The sequence below is a fragment of the Mandrillus leucophaeus genome, unplaced genomic scaffold (genome assembly GCF_000951045.1).
Source record: "Mandrillus leucophaeus isolate KB7577 unplaced genomic scaffold, Mleu.le_1.0 Scaffold172, whole genome shotgun sequence".
NCBI classification, from domain to species: domain Eukaryota; kingdom Metazoa; phylum Chordata; class Mammalia; order Primates; family Cercopithecidae; genus Mandrillus; species Mandrillus leucophaeus.
Window position 1 is genome coordinate 4,018,477 of NW_012101721.1, and position 16,686 is coordinate 4,035,162.

General features: G+C 49.1%; 1 protein-coding gene across 3 annotated transcripts in view; it reads left to right on the plus strand.

Annotated features, from left to right (window-relative positions):
* Positions 1 to 16,686, plus strand: part of ZBTB16 (zinc finger and BTB domain containing 16) — a 198,741-nt gene that overhangs the window by 173,536 nt on the left and 8,519 nt on the right. The gene's annotated exons all lie outside the window — the stretch shown is intronic.

Genomic DNA, 16,686 nt, shown 5'->3' on the forward strand with positions numbered 1-16,686 from the left:
CTTTGATCTCAGTGGAGTCATAGAAGCAGGAGTGGGATTACAGTGGGTTGAGGAGTTAGTGAGCACTTGGGAGATAGAGGCGGCATGGGTAGGCAGCTGTGGGAGTGGAGGAGGTGACTAGTTAGACTGATCCAAGCTTAGGGGTACAGCAGGCTGGTGAAATTGAAGGATCCCAGGCAGGGGAGTTCAGGAATTGGCCAGAAGTCAGTGGGGAGTTGGACGATGGGCCTTGAAGTGTGGGCTGAATATGAAAGAAGTAAGGAAAGGAAAGGCATGCTAGGGAGATTTTTGAAGATCAAATGATGGGTTTGGTGGGAGTAACTGGATGGGAGAATTTAAACGGTGGGAATGAGGTTTGAATATAACACTGTAGAGACAGAGCTCTTCTTGGTGATGAAAGACATGGAGCGTTCTCTATAAGCACCTCCTAGAAGGGGCCTAAGTGCAGCTCATGGTACCTGTCTTAGTCTGTTTTGTGCTGCTGTAACAGAATGCCTGAGAGTGGGTAATGTATACAGAACAAAAATGTATTTGGTTCACAGTTTTGAAGGCTAAGTCCAAGATCAGAGTGCCAGCATCTGGCAAGGGCCTTCTTGCTGCACCGCTCCATGGTGGAAGGCGAGAGGGCAAGAGAGAGCAGAGTGCAAGAGGGGGCTAGATTCATTTTTTCCTAAGGAACCCACTCCCTCGAGAACGACATTAATCCATGCGTGAGGGCAGAGCCCCTGTGACCCAAACACCTCTCATGAAGCCCCACCTCCTAACACTGCTGTATTAAGATCAAGCTTCCAACACAGGAACTTTGGGGGACGCATTTAAACCATAGAAGTACCTAAGTTAAAACACCACAGCCCACTGATTTAAATATCTGTACCCGACACCCTTCTTCACCCAACCCACTGCGTCAGTGTTGTAAGCAGCTACTTTTTCTCCATCCCCTAATCATGTGTCACTGTGATAGACTTTTTCCATATATTATCTCTAATCTGCCCAGCAGACTTGCATGGTGGGTACTATGACTTCCTTTCTACAGAAAGGAAGCTAAGACCCAGAGATACTAAGTGATTTGCATATGATTATGTAGCTAGTAAATAAATGGAAGAGTCAGAATTTGAACCCAGGTGTGGTCTGAGTTCAAAGCCCAGGCTCTTTGCTTTGTACTTCTCAGACTGTAAGCTTCTTGGGGCCAAGAAGTATTTTCTTATCATTGCGTAGCCTCCGGGTTTGATTCCTATACAGAATTGGAACTCAAGAAATACGAGGTGTGTGAGTGACTGAGTAATTGAGAGAGGGGTACATAAAGTAACTCTCTAATGCTGTTCTCCAAGGGAGATAAAGCACCATCACCCAAAGAGAGAAATAAAGAGCATTGGACACGCATTGGACGGAAGAAAGGAAGAGCAAAAGGATTTGGCCATCAAGCGATGCTGGTGTTGGGTAGCTAGAACAGAGGTGTCTCTCCTCACTACTGTTTCTGACCAGGGTGCTGGACAGCCTGTGGTTGGCCTGAGAGAGTCAGCCTGAAGGCCTCCATCTGCCCCCGCATCAACCCCAGCTCCAGAGCTGTCAGGGAACGGCCTAGAAACTCCAGAGGAGGAGCTGAAAGGGGAGGTACTTAAGCAACAAAACCCACATGGGAGGAGAGAACCCCAGACCACGAAGTGACGTTCCACTTCCCATTTCCTTTTAGTGTCGGCATCTGAGGCTGGGGTTTCTCTCCAGACCCTCCTTCAGAGTATCCAGGGTTGGCGCATCTGAACATGTCCAGGTGTTGGGGGAGGACCACGCTGCCACTGAGGAGCATGCACGCCACCTAACATGACCTTGGTGTCCAGCCGGATGCCTGCCAGACACTCATCTTCCTTTCTTGAAACTGATTTATAGAATCAGGAGAGCAGCCTACTTGAAAGGAGGGTAGTTCCAGACGTGGGGGTAATGAGAAGTGCTAATGGGCAATGTGGTCTTTTATTTTATTTTTTTCTCGACCATAATGAGATTCCTGTCTCTCCCTCCCCAAATAGCAAGAAGGACAGTATCTTCCTTCCAGGTTTTAAAGGCTTTGCATGCCACCTGACATTGCATAAAAGCCTCTCCCTCAGGCCTGCGGACTCCTTCTCATTGCTTGCCTGTTCCATAAGCCTATAAATTTACTGTCCCCTGTCCACCACCATCACCACCAGCCTGTTGTGGCAGGGAAGGTGTCCTGGTGAGCCCAGTGGACTCCAGCAGGACTGCAGCAAGGTGGATACTGCTTTGTGCAGCAGCTGGGGTAGCGCTGTCCCTGAGGCCTGCAGGAAACTCCTGGGGCCCAGGAGGACAGTGGCCCATCACCTCCAGTATTGCACATCACGTGTCCCCCACCTGTGTGCACCGTGCACACCCCCACCCTCCACCTCCTGGGCCCCATGTGCTGGGGGAAGGTGTGGTCAGCAGACGGGAGGATGTCATGCTGGAGGAGTCCCTTAGAACAATAGGAGCTTCACAGGATCACAAGGCCTGTCCCCCTCATGTTACAGATGAGTTGAAGTCCAGAGAAATCAAATAAATTTGTGCAATCCTTTATCCATCTATTCGTCCTTCTCTCCAGCCAATAAATATTCATTGAATACCTGTCAGAACCAAGAGATACAGTGCTGTGTAAGAGGAGTGAGGTCGCGGCTCTCATGCAGCTTTCATTCTGACAGGTGGGGAAGACAGCAAACCTTGAACTTAAAGCAAGTCTCTAAGTCTTGTGGGTGTCACAGCTGAAGACTGAGGCTGGGCTTCCTGTAGTGTCCTTTGCAAGGCCCCATGCTCCCTGCTTCCTGGGAGGCCAAGCATTTAGTTTGGCTCTCCATTGCAGATGGAGAAGTTTGAGGGAATAAATCTCAGTTTGGACTAGATACTTTTGGGCGGCAGAAGGATACATGTAGTTTCAGACCAGGATTGGTTTTTAATTTTGGTAAATTATATGTAATGTAAATTGGCCTTTTTAACCATTTTAAGAGGACAATTCAGTGGCATTAAATACATTCACATTGTCATGCAACCATCAACACACTCTATCTCCGGAACTCACATAATCCCATAAAACAGAAACTCCGTACCCATTAAACAGCAACTCCCCATTCTTTCCCTGTTGCCTAGACAGGGATTCTTAACTTTTTTTGTGCCGTGGACTCCCTGGGCAGTCTGGCGAAACCTCAGAACCCTTCCTCAGAATCAGGTCTGTAAATGCAGAAAGTAAAATACATAGGATTGTCATGGAAACTTGAAATACAGGTGTCAAAATATTTTTAAAAGACCATTTGTAATATAGTCATATGTGTGATTCTTTGTTATCCCATTAACCAATAAGATCAGGCCGTGGTTGAGTAACTACCATATTTTTGCAGGAGTGGCTTCCGTAGATGATATTTTGAGATGACTGCAACATTTCTAGTGCGGTGTGAAAATACCCATCATGTCTACCGGTGACCAAGTAGTTACCAGTACTGCCCATATGACTGGCTAGTTGCTTATATTCCTAATAGAAGGAGCTACTGAATTTCAGCTGGAGGTTGGTGAAAATAAAGATGTCACTTTTTCCCCTCTCTCGGTTCACCAACCTCCTGAATTCTGTCCCTGGACGGCTTAGGGGTTCCGTGGACTCCAGGTTAAGAAGCCGTGCCTAGACCTGAGCTTCCTCCCCTTTTCTGCCTAGAGGGGCAGTGCATGGGGCTGGGAGCGTGCTGATGCATACATAGGACGTTGTGAGTGAAGCTGTCCCTGTGCAGGGCATCACAGGAGCCCAGCCCAGGGGAAAGGTGCCCCCACTCTCCCCAGGCCGCCAGCCTGCTGTCTGAGGTGGGCGGGGCCGGTGCCCCCTAGAAGTGTGCCTTCTGGCAGCTTCCCCCGCCCCCTTCCACCCTCTTGTCCAAGGGCTCAATGCAGAAGGTAGCCATATGGTCCTTTGTGGACACATTTTCCCTAGTACAGTATCTTCCTGGTGTGAATGCAGGGCCTGGCGGGCGCCCTGGTGTCAGCTGTCCCTCCCCTTCCCTGGTGCCCCATCCCCCACAGCCAGCCCAGAGAGTAGCAGGTTGTGGGGAGTCGGGGAGCCCTGCAGAGTCGGGGTGAGTGAGGAGTCTTTCAGTAACACCCACCCACACACTCACACAGAAAACTGTTGAAGTGAAGTCAAATGTCTCAAAGTCAGATCCCTTTTTAGTATGAATTTGCTGTGTCTCATTCTGAGCACTAATTCCAATTTAATTGCAAGTGGCCTGAAGCCTCTTCAATAGGAGTAACAAATGGTTTGATTTTGTAAACTTCATCAGACTGCATTTTAAATGCGACACAGTAGCCCAACTCGAATGCCAATGAAGCACTGGAGTAGCTCTCTGTTTACTAATTATCCGTTTTTACTCCAAGCCACGCTGGCTGGCTTGTCTGATTAAATCGGATTTGTGGGATAGAGAACAGCTAGCAGAGTTTTCTCTATAGTAAACGAGATTGAAACTATGGGCCGCCTGGCTGCACACTGTAAATTATATTTCCTTTTAAAGGGGACGTGTCTCTTTTATTTCTCTGTCATCCCTCCTGCATATTAAACTTGACGGTACAGAAGTGTACTCGGCTGCTTCTAAATCCAGCCGCTCGCCCTCCACCTGGTAGCCCACTCTCACTTTCTGTGATTTCCGTCTCCCTCTCTGAAGGACTGGAAAGGAAATTGGTAGCTACATTCTTTGCTCCTTTATCTTTTTAACCCTTTTCTTTTCTTCCCCTTTATTCTGGAATTGACTTTTCATTATTCCATTATTTTCAAAGGTACCTGTGATGACATGGATGCCGAGAAACTATATTGAGTTAGCTAAAAGAGAGTTCTAGCAACAGAATTTACCAGGACCTAACACAGATTAGGTTTTAGCCTTTCAGAAAGATGTGAAGGTGGGTGGTATTGGGCGGGGGCAGGCAAGGGGTTGGGCATGAATTGGTAATGATAGTTTGAATAGTGAAAAGAGAGTCAATTTCTGAAAAATCAAATGTGTTCCTTTGGTCCACCTGGAATGATGAAATCCTTTCCTCTGAACACAGTGAAATCAGAATCCCCTGATTTCTACCTGTGGTCCAGTGGAGAAGGCCGTGGTGCAGGTGCTGGAAGGGTAAATGTTGGTGGTCGCACCCTCTCGGTTGAAGCCCAGGTTGGGGCAGTGGGTGTGTCCTCGTTCTACTTCCTGGCTGGTTCTGGGTCTGGCGTGGAGCTCCTGGGCTCGATTTATTGTGTATTCCTCTGACCCTAGGAAAGCAAAACAACCTCTGCCCTTGGTCCTTCCTATATTGTGCACATGCGTGTGCAACACACACACGCACATGCACGCACATGAAACAAACGCAAGGAACCCTGAATCAGGTGTAACCAGGCTGTGCGTACATTCTGCCGTTGCTAAGACCAACTCTATGAGCGCAACCTGCCCTGCCCTTGTTCTTGGTGTCTGTGTATGTGCTGGGAACTTTTTTATGTCTTGATTTGCTTCTGAGTGTCCTGCAAAATTAACAGTATCTGTCTGCACTTTTCCCTTTTTGGCTATTGTGTGCCGTACAGTATGGGAAGGCCACATGGTGTCTCTGATATTGATAGCCTGGTTACCGTGGGAATGAATGCCCACCACACTCTCAGGCCCCCAGCCCTCCTTTTAATTGTTGACAGTAAAAAGCGTTTAAATGCTGCTTAATTTGTAATCATCTTCTAGGGGGGTGGGGGGAAGGAGAGGCGCCATTAAAATGTCAGTAAAATGAATACATCCTCTCCTTTTTTGTTATTTTGTTTTGCTTATTTATATGGGGTAGTTTTTGTTTTCATTGCCCAGTGTTTGTGAGGTATTTAAATGGCGCTGAAACAATCAGTATTTCGTTTTATTTTGAATTTCTGTCTCGCCCAACCCCTGCTCCCCTCCCCACTCCATTCTGTCTCCCTGGGCCTTTGTCTTGCCTCTGTCTCTCTCTCTTTTCTGTCTAGGTCTCCTCCTGCCTCCTGCCTCTGCCTCCACCTCCCTATCTCTGAAATACATTGGGGTTTACTGGAAATTGTACAGGAGAGCCTAGCTGAGGTTTTTGGGGGTTTTTTTCCCCCAGAGACCCCACTCCTGAGCTGCAGTTTCTCTCCTAGGGCCTCAGGATGACTTTGGGAATGTCTGAAACTAGAGAGAGTGACCGTCTATAGAAAGCGTCTTTAACACTTGAAGAATACTAGAGATGAAAGAGTCCTGGGAGTAACTTACTGTCCAGACAAGGAAATTGGGTCTTACCTTCACGCGGAAGCTCCCGTGCCTCCCGTTAATCTCTGGACACACTGCCAGAATGTAAATGCCTACTATGTGTTGGACACTACGGTCTTGTAATGAAACTGCTAGATTCAGAGGGTCTGGTTCTCTGACTTGCCCTCTGTGCAGGGTTTCTTGGGGGTCTTCTCTGTCATTCTAGTGCTGGGGGCTTGGGAGAGAAAGCTTGCCCTCCATACTCCCCACCCCAACTGCCCAGCCCTCACCTGGCACAGAGGGGCTTCAGGTACTCTCAGACCCAGCTACTCAATAATTGCCTCTGTGAGTGTTGAGCCAGTTCTAGGAGGTCGTAAGCTGCTAACTGGTAGTCCCCTAGAAAAGGGACCTAGAGGTTCTCTCAAGTCTTGTGAAATTTTCCCATCTTTCTAAAAATCCCCATTTCACAGTGCTGCTTGAGAAAGGTTGAATCTAGATTGGCACCCAGCAGGTGCCCAGTCAATGTTGGATCCTTTCTTTGCCTTGTCTGTGACTGCCCCTCTGTCAGCCTAAGAATGTGGTTCCCTTTTAGTTAAAGGGATTCTCTTTAGCTAAAAGAAAGCTATCAAGTCTGACTTTGAAAGAGAAAATGCTGACATCCATCTCAGTGGGAGAAAGGACCATTCAACCTGCCAGCACCCTCTTCAATAGAATTATTGAATATTAGAGTGGAGAAAAACCCTTTAAGGATCACTTATATCCCTCTTCATTTTACTGATGAGGAAACGGAGGCCCAGAAAGGTCTAGTAACCCACCCAGGAGTGCACAGCGAGTTAGTCACTGAGCCAGGACTAGAGGCCAGGTTTTCTACTCTTTTGTTCCTGTTCAGTTGGGAGTCTGCAGTAAAAAGCCATGTGAGGGCAAGAGGATGCCTGGGATGTGAAGGTCCTGGCCTGCCCTTTCATGCTGTGTCCCGATGTTCCCCCACCCGCTTTGGGGCTGCTTTTCCTGGAAGCCTCTAAGATTAGCTGAATTTCAGACCAAGGGATCCACGTTTCTTGCAGTGCTCATGCAGCCTTGCAGAGGGTTACAGGCAGAATACATTCCAGGGAATGGATTTAGGAAGAAACTGATTGTAGCTTTTGATTTATTTGCTACCCACCTACCCCCAAATGCAGGAAGTAGGGAGCCCTTTGGCTTTAGGAATCCTGAGAGTAAACAGGTGCCTGTCTCTCTCCTTTGAACTTTATTTCTACAGAACAAGCAGTGTAAAGAAACCAGGGAAAACAGTTCTCTGCATCTTGGGAGAAGTTGTTGAGCATGGGGCGCCTCAAGTCGGCACCATGCCTACCTGCTCCATCCCACGGTCCATCATTCTCCCAGCCTGATCCCATCTCAGAGGCACCTCTCTGCCAGCACGGGCAGTACCTGAGAGAGGCTTCCACATCAGATGCCCCACCAGGGATGGGCTGGGTTGGGCTGGGCTAGGCTAGGCTAGGCTTGCTCTGCAGAGCTGGGCTAGGTTAGGCTACTGCAAGCTGCCCTTGTCTCTGGGTTGTTGAAGTTGGTCCGATTTTTCAATCGTGGGCCAATTAGTTTCACAAATGGGGGCCCCCGTGGTGCCAGGGCACATTTGTTCCGGGCCTGCGCACTGGCCAGGCCCCATTGTTCTGCCGCCCACCCCCGTGTGGGCCCATTGTCCTCGCCCCCAGCGGGTGCTGCTTAGCGCTGATTTATACGGGCGGGCGTCCTGCGGGCTCCAGGCTTCTCTGCCACAGCTGGCGGAGATGCTTAAGGCCTTGGACCCCGTGACCTTTGCCCTAGTCCTGCTGTCATTTTGAAAGTTACAGACCAGAGGGCTGCATACCTCTCCGGATTTACTTTCCACCCCAACTCACCCGCCCCCCGGCCACTGCACGCGCGTGGACGCGCGTGCGCGCGCACACACACACACAATCCCTTTCCTTCTTCCTCCGCTTGCTCTTGGAGAAGTTTTAATTCATTCTGGAATGTCTGGAAATGTCCAGCCACTGGACTGGAAACCAAGAAGGAGCTGCTGGGGCAGGTGGGAGGTACTAGCCGAGGATATTAGTCTCCGCTGATGTGCCTGGAAGCAGCTACTTCCCGGAACAAGGTTTTTAATCCTCGGATTCATTAGTTCCATATCGGATGCTGGGAGGAAGGGAGGAGGATGTTGCCATCGGTGTGGCACTGCCAGGGAACCAGGACTTGATTTGGCATCTTCCAACTTAGCATGCACCCTTCCTGCCAGGGGCCCCTGAACCCTAGAAAGGGCAACCCAGAGTAGGAGGTAGATTGAATGTGAAGGTGATTTTGTAGCCCAGTACAAAGATGCAGATCTTGTCCCCTCTTAACTCGTTTATTCTCTCTCTTCTTGCAAACCAAACTCCTGTGCTTTTTTTAAAACCTCCTTCCCTTTTTTTATCCACCCCTTTTCTTATCCCCCTCCCTCATTTTCTCCCCTTCTTGGGCTCGTTTGTTGGTGTGATTGACAAAATTAGTAAATCCATTCATGTTACTTTTATTGTGCAGGTCTCAATAAATCCCCCATGTCCAGGGCGCACCTTAATGAGCTAGTGAGCTGACAAATTTGTTTACTGTAGCTGGAGGTGCCGAGTAATGAAATGCACTTGTGTCTGCAGCTCACTGCTAAACAAATACACGGTTTTCCGGGAGCCAGCTCTGCTAGCTGCTGTGCCTGAGGACGCAGCCACATTCCCCAAGAGACTGAAAGTTGTATGTGTGCATGTGTTTTAAAAAATGTAATCACTCTCCCATCCATTGCCTAGTTTTAAAACAAATCTGAATCAGCTGCTCAAGCTCCTCCCCTTTTTTTGTTATGCAGTGAAGATGCTTTTGCTCCCTTGACTGACAGTATTGAAACCATAACATTCCCCCTTTCTCTTGTGGAAATAGAATGTCATACAGATGTATAGATGCCTTCCGTGATTCTACGCAGATAAGAAAGGAAGGAAAAAGAGGCAGAGAAGGCTGGATAAAGAGACCTAAAATTGACAAGGATGAAATTGACAAGTGATGTTAAGGTTTTTGGCTCTTGGCTTGGTTTGGGAAGATGTAACTGAGTACCTCAGCAGTAGGTGACTCTATACACAGGAGACAGACACCCATGCGTGAGCTCAAAGCTAATTGAGTTTGAGACAAGCCTTCCAAGATGGCATCTTAGTGTATCCTACCCTAGTAAAAGCAACTGGGGAACTTGTCTCTCACTCACCAGCAGCTGATTGGAGTTTGCAGGGTTCAGTGGGCTGATTTTGGCCTTCAGTGCCCACATAGCTAGCCTTCTGAGGAACGCTGGGAGTGCAATAGTGCATCCTAAATGATCCTGAAACTCATGCTCAAGAGGACAACCAGAGAAATAAAGAGAGGGCTGTTGGCCCTTAATCCAGTAGATTCCTTGAAAAGGAGCTGAGCCCTAAATGATAGCACAGGGGAAGTCAAAATGGAGGAGCCACTCAGATTCAAGGGCTGGACTTTGTTCCTTTCTGTCTATTCCTCACCTCACCCCAGCCTTCTCCATCCTCTTAAGATGCAGACAGAACCTTCCTGCCTTGGGTAGGAGTCAACCCGGTGCTGTTTGTCTCTGCCTCTCTGTCTTGCAGAGTGGATGGTGCAACTCTGCTACCTTTTTCAGCAGCACCCTGGGGGCAAAGGGAGGAGAATATGGGCAAAAGGAAAAGGCATCAGTTTATGTCAAGGTTTGAGTGTGTGGTCACGAAGGTTGCCCATGCTGGAGGTGGTGTCTTAGGAAAGAGTCATCCCCAGGATGTCAGAGGGAGCAGAAAGACATATCTGAAGGATTTGGGGGCTAGGAGTGGAGGGAGGGGGAAGTTTCTAGTTTAAATCAAGGTTTTCACACCCTCCTAAATTTGATATTTTCTTTCTGTGGGGAGAAGCAGCTTTCGGCGTGGCAGGGTTGGGTGAGGTTGGGTAGGATTGGACATGAGAAGCCCCTCCAGGGTACATGTGCACGCACACACACACACGGGCATGCACACGCCCCAGCACATGCACACACAGCAGTCCCAGCCTGCTTACCAAAAAAAGCTGGAGTATATTTAGATCCCTCTGCTCCTTTGATTAAGAAACTGCTTATAGCAGGAGATAATAAGAGCTTTGCTCCAAGAAGGTGTAGCACCTGAACATCTTCTCCAGCTGTGTACCCCTCTGATCCTCTTCCTTCCCATCTATTAAAGAGATAATTGGTATGGAAATGGCACAGGTGTAAACATGAGGGGTTTTGTGTTTCATAATTTCAGACCCCGTCATCACCTGGGTGAAATACCCTAGGTCTATGTCACCCCTTCTGCCTCTATTCCACCCTGGCCTGGCTTTCTCCCTTTCTCTCTTTTTCTTTCATTCTCCTTTTTTTTGCTAAAATTAAGCTTGTTTTAAATTGGAAGACTTTGAGTCATACATGCCCTGTAGTCAAAACTGGCTGTATTGGCACTTGGGGGTCTGGTGTGGGTCACCTTCCCTGGAGATACAATTTATGCAAATGTGGTCCCAGATATTTGCATGGACCCTGCCCATATTACTAAGAGTCATGCTCCTTGAGTCTTGATAGCGTCATCCTTTCCACATGCATCCCCTTTTCCTACTTCGGATTCCCTTTGAGCAGATACCCTGGGAGTCCAGGCTAAGACTGAGTCCCATTCATTCTTCAGAAGAGCAGAGGTGCTAATTCCTTGACCTGAAAAATTATTTTCTTGAGTAAAAGCTGACTTATATATCTGATTTACATTGAAATGTACAGATTGAGAGAAAGCAATACATTTGTAGCATTTACATAATCAAAAACATTTGTCAGTTGCATCCTAACAGGACTATGAAGTTAGGGCTGGAAAGGGCAGATTAGTTATGAATTCTCTTTCCTAGATGAAGAAACCGAGGTTAAGGACAACAGCTGCCTGGACTAGGATCACAAATCCAAGAAGGGCTGCACCTCTGGGCCAGAATTGGGATCTTTGTACTGTAAAATATGGCAACACCAATCCTTCTATGGTCTGGGTCTTTGCTTCTGAGCAACAGAGCTCAGACATGGAGTAAGAACTAAGGAGTCCTGTCCAGCCTACCAGACAGACACAGGAGGTCTCACTGAGATCTGCTGCCTGTGGGTCACTTGTTATTACTGATTTCCAAGGAGAGTGGTTGGATGCCTCTTAGTCGTGGTTTCATTTGTGGACTGTGGTCTGAACTTTCCGCATCCCTCGCCCTCTGTACCATGACTCTCCTCGTACCTCCTCCTCCACCCTTTGTGACTGTCTCACAGCCCCTTATTTATTTACTAATTCAACATGCAGTTATTAGGTGCCTACTCTATATCAGGCCATGTGCTGTGTGTTGGGGAATATAAAGAGGAATACAATAGTTCCTACTTTGGAGGCTTATAATCTATTAGGCAGAGCTGAAAGTCCAAAATAAATGCAATACAGGGCCGTACCACACCAGATACAACAGTGAGGGATTTCAGAGGAAGATGGTGGTGTTGGCACTGAATCCTAAGTGGTGTAATTCCTCAAAGATGCCTTCTCTAGGCTTCCCAGAAAGCAGCAGTCCAGTGACAACAAAACAGCTTAGGCATGTGTATTGTGCAGGGCTGCCATGACTCACGCCATGACTCACGATCCAGGTTGTTCACGGCACAAGGGTACCCAGCTGAGAGGGAAAGAGCCCAAAACCCAGCCCTCTCTGTACTCACCAGGTCTGTGGGGCTGCCCAGAGGAGGCGACATGATTTTCTAGTTCAGATGAAGGTGGTGTTTGGCCGGCATTGGCTCTGTGACCACGTTGTAAAGTTTTTTCGTGTGGATGTCTCATTCGATGTTCTTGATGACCACAATATGGTGGATAAGGAGCAAATGGATCTGGCGAAGTAAAATGACTTGCTCAGGGCCACAAGGCAAGTATATGGGAGAGCTGGGACCCCTCTGCTTCTTTTCCTTCCCCTGTGTCATGCGGACCATCTGACTTCTGAGGGTCTTGTTCATCCAGTCAGAGCACCTCCCCTCTCCCCACTGGTACCAGGCCTGACGTCTCTCCATCGCAGAGGACAGAACCCAGGTGTTGAAGGGAGCAGAGTGTTCCAGTGCTTCCAGGCCCCCCTGCCCCGCCGCACATCTCATTGCAGCTAATGAATTGCTAATACAATTTTCGAGATAATTTTATTTCCATAGTCCCACATTTTAATGTGTTTCCAAAAGCTAGCATTTATTTGCTTAATCTCCCAGTGTAATAGAATCTGCCCTGACTCATCATACATGCGAACAATCAGCTAGGCTGAAACAGCAGCAAATTGTTTAATAACTCACATCTAGTCTCTAGATTTTTAACTCACATGCACCAATAGCTTTTCTTGTGTCTCATCCACATCTCCCCTGCCCTTTCCCTTTTTTTTTTTTTTAAATACTTTTCTATCATCATAGCTGTTAGTCTCCAAGCAGAAGAATGGGGGAAGTGGATGCTGAGTCTCAGAGGCCCCCCCTTTCTTCCCCTGGGAGCCTTGGTTGGTGGATACGTGGCCAAGGAGCACCCCTGCACCTTGTGGAATGTCCCAGGAAAGGGAGAGAGACCACTGTAGGGACATCATGGCATTTCCTTTCCAGGTGGTGACCATATAACTTCCAGCCTGTTGGCCAGGTGTGGAACTTGCCATCTGGGATTTTGTGCATGCGACTCCTCCCTGGCTGTCCCACCTTTCTAGGATTTTCTCTCTCCCCTTGCCCTGGCAGCCTCTGCCCTGGTCTGGTCCCTACCCTCCTCCAGTGGCGCATCAGCCCTCTCGCTGCTTCTCACCACTTGCTGCTGCTGTTGGTCCCTATGTGTGTCCAGAGTCACTGGCTTCAAACACAGGTCAGATCGTGGTAGCACCACTCGTCTTAGTCAATTTAGGCTGCTATAACAAACTGCCACAGACTAGGTGGCTTATACACAGCAGACATGCATTTCTCACAGCTCTGGAGGCTAGGAAGTCTGTGATCAGGGTGCCAGCATGTTCGAGTTCTGGTGAGGGTCCTCCTCCTGGTTGCAGACTGCTGACTTCTCTGTGTCCTCACATGGTGGAAGGGACTGGCTAGCTCTCTGGGCCCTCTTTTACAAGGATACTCATCCCATTTTAATTACCTAATTATCTCCCCCCAGGCCCCATTTCCTAATACCATTACCTTAGGGGTTAGAGTTTCAAAAAAGGAATTGGAGGGGGACCCAGACATTAGGATCCTACCAACCCTTGGTCCTTTCCTGGCACTGCATTGCCTGTAGAATCAAGTCCAGTCTGTCCTACCTGGCATGTACAGCCCTCTATGGTCTGACTCCCATCTCCCAGCTTGTCTCCATCCCCAGGGCCTGACCTTGGCCCCATCTGCTCTGACATTTGCCAGCGGTGTCTCTCTCCTTAGCCTGGCACATGTGTCCCAATTTCTTGTCCTTTGCTTCTCAAACACTGTTTACTTGTAAAAGCCTAACTCAAAATCTCAGAAGCTCTTGGAGTCGCCCTGCCTTACCCTCCGGGTGGTTGTTAACTCAGCGTCTCCCACTAGTCTGGGACCCAGTTTCTCTGCTCAGCCTCAGCCTGCCCCTGGTCACCTAGCACAGTGCCTGCACTTGGCAGTGGCTCAGTGAGTTGGCTGAATGGACATGAAGTGGGTTCAGGCCACCCTGAGAAGTAGGGACAGCATAGTGGGGCAGCATCTAGGGGTCTTGGGAAGACCAAGAGGGCAGAGTGCCGTGGTCTGCCTTGCTGGGTGATATTGACCCTCAGAGCACCTCTCGGTCTGGCTGTGTAGGCTGAGATGTCCCACTGGCAATGCCATTCAGGTTCGTCTGCCCAGGTTCCTTCCATGCGGGGGATCTCAGAGGATGTATAAGGAGGAGTCTTGGCTCTTAAAGGGCATGGCTGACCCACAAAGCCTACTCAATCCTACTGATTTAAGGTAGCTGTTTGAACACCTGGCTTAATTTGGGCTCTCTGTGGGGTGGGGGTTAAGGGCAGAGAGGGGGTAGATGCTGGGGGCCCTCAAGGTGAAGAACTGGGGGCCACTGGGCACAGAACGCATTGCAGATGCACTGTGCTCCTTTGTATGTAGGCCAAGCAGGGAGGGATATTGAAGACTCACTGTCAACTCTTGGCACTGCTTCTGTCCGGAAAGATACATCTCTCATTATGTCCCCCTCCAGCAAGTGGAGCTGAATACCCTACTCAACATTTCCGAGAGACCTTGGTGGCTCCCAGTGGGATTGCACGGCCTCAGAGAGCTATGTCTTGTGACCCAGCCCCAGCATCCGCCTACTCCTGGCCAGGGGCTCTCTAGCCATTGCTGGAGCTGTACTAGAGGCAGGGGTGCTCTGTACTGTCCTTACCGGGCCTCTTCCAGGGTAAGCGCAGACAGGCGGGCAGCTGGCCCCAGAGGCGGCATTGAGCCCAACCCCGTGGTTTCTGAAAGCAGACACACCGAGATATTTTCAGATCCCAACTCTGCCTCTTTCTGTGTGATCTTAGGCAAGTTATTTAATCTCTCTGTTTTCCACTAGTAAAAAGGGGGATAAGAATGCCTGCCTTGTAGGATTGCAGGTTTTAAATGAGCTGACAACATAGAAAAAGCACCTAGCATAACACCTAGTTTTGCTCCCCTTCCTTCCTGCTTTTTGACGGCCAGGAGAAAAATCCAGTGCTGGCTGCTATTCCCATTCCCTGCTCAGCCTTCCTGATTGCTGGCGAGATGGGGTGTGGCTCCAGGTGCTTAGACCTCAGTGTCTGCAAAGGGAAGGGGTATCAGGGTGAGTATGAGGGACACAGAAGTGTAGGGGACCGTGAGAGGTGGACCTTGCCTGCCTACTAGTCCATCCTAACCCAGCAATGAATGGGACGGAGGTGGTGAGGACCAGGCCTCTCCTTGCTATCTCTATCGATGGGCCAGGAAGGCAGGGAGGTTCTTCGTGCCATCCCTTCTCTTCCCCCTACCTTCTACCAGACACTTCTCAATTCCATGCTGAGCAGCCCATGGCTTCCAGCAGCCAAAGCTTTGCCCCCTGCCCCCACCCACTCTGGACTGGGCTGACAGATGCTAGGCCTACTTACCTTTCCTGCTTGTGCCCCCCACACAGGGGACAGCAGTGTGGGGCCAAGTGCAGGTGATATTGCCCAGGTACCAGCACAGAGACGTGCAGATGGGCCTGCCAGGGGCTCCTGTGCTCAGGAAAACAGAGCCCAAAAGGCTGGGCACCGAGCTGCCAGTTAGGACTCACACACAAGGTCAGATACTTCCTCCCGTGGTGCTGTAGCTGGAAATTTCGGCCATGGCTCCAGAGCAGCATCAGAAAGGGTTTGGTAACAAACAGAAAATAGCAGCCTATATTTGTGGGGTACTGTGGGAGTGAACAGCCAGTTAGAATTAAATGAAAATCTCACATCACTCGCTAGCTTTCAATCATTTGACAGTTGCCCGTCGGGTTTGGGATGGAACCTAAAGCTCTTGACGTGGTTTGCAAGACCCTGCATGGCCTGGCCCTTACCTTTCCCTTTAGCCTCCTCTTCTTCTTCCCCAGCTGCACTGCACCATTCCTCTGTCTGATCCTCCCACCGGCCACGTTTCCCTTTGGCCCAGAGTGTTCACAGACACTATTCCATCTTCCGGATTCCGCCATTCACCTGGTGTTCAGGGTAACGTCGGTCATGAGAGCAGGCACTTGGCATGCTCTTCCATGGTTATATCCCCAGTGCCAAAAAGACGACGTTACTTGTAGAAGGCACCAAGTAATACTTGTTGAGTGAATGAACCTAAGATTCATGCTTTAGTGAGTGGAGAAGTAGTTAAAAAAAAAAAAATCAAAAAACAAAAACAGGGTCTGTATCTGGTCTTGGGAAAGCATTAAAATCTAGGGTGCGTGGGTGTGAATCCCAGCCCTGCCACTTATGAACTCTATGGCAGGAGTCCCCAAACCCTGGGCCATGGCCTGTGAGGAGCTGGGCTGCACAGCAGGAGGCGAGCGAGTGAAGCTGAGCTCCACCTCCTGTCATATTAGTGGCGACATTAGATTCTCATAGGAGCATAAACCTTATAGGGAACTGTGCATTCAGAGGATCCAGGTTGCACGCTCCTTAAGAGAGTCTAATGATTAATGCGCTTGAATCATCCCGAAACCATCCCCCCACCATACGTGGAAAAATTGCCTTCCATGAAACCAGTCCCTGGTGCCAAAAATTTTGGGGACTGCTGCTCTATGGGATTTTGGCCTAAGTAGTTAATCTCTCTGTGCCTCAGTCTCCTTGTCTAAGGGGTGAGGATAACAGAGGCTAGCTTTTGGAGTTTTAGATTTATATTAGTTACGTTAGAACAATAGCTGGCCCGTGCTATCTTTGTCATTGTTTGTCCTCACAGGGTCTACCTTGCCTCCCCCACTTTTTGCCCCGGACTCTGCGAAGTCCATCTGGTATG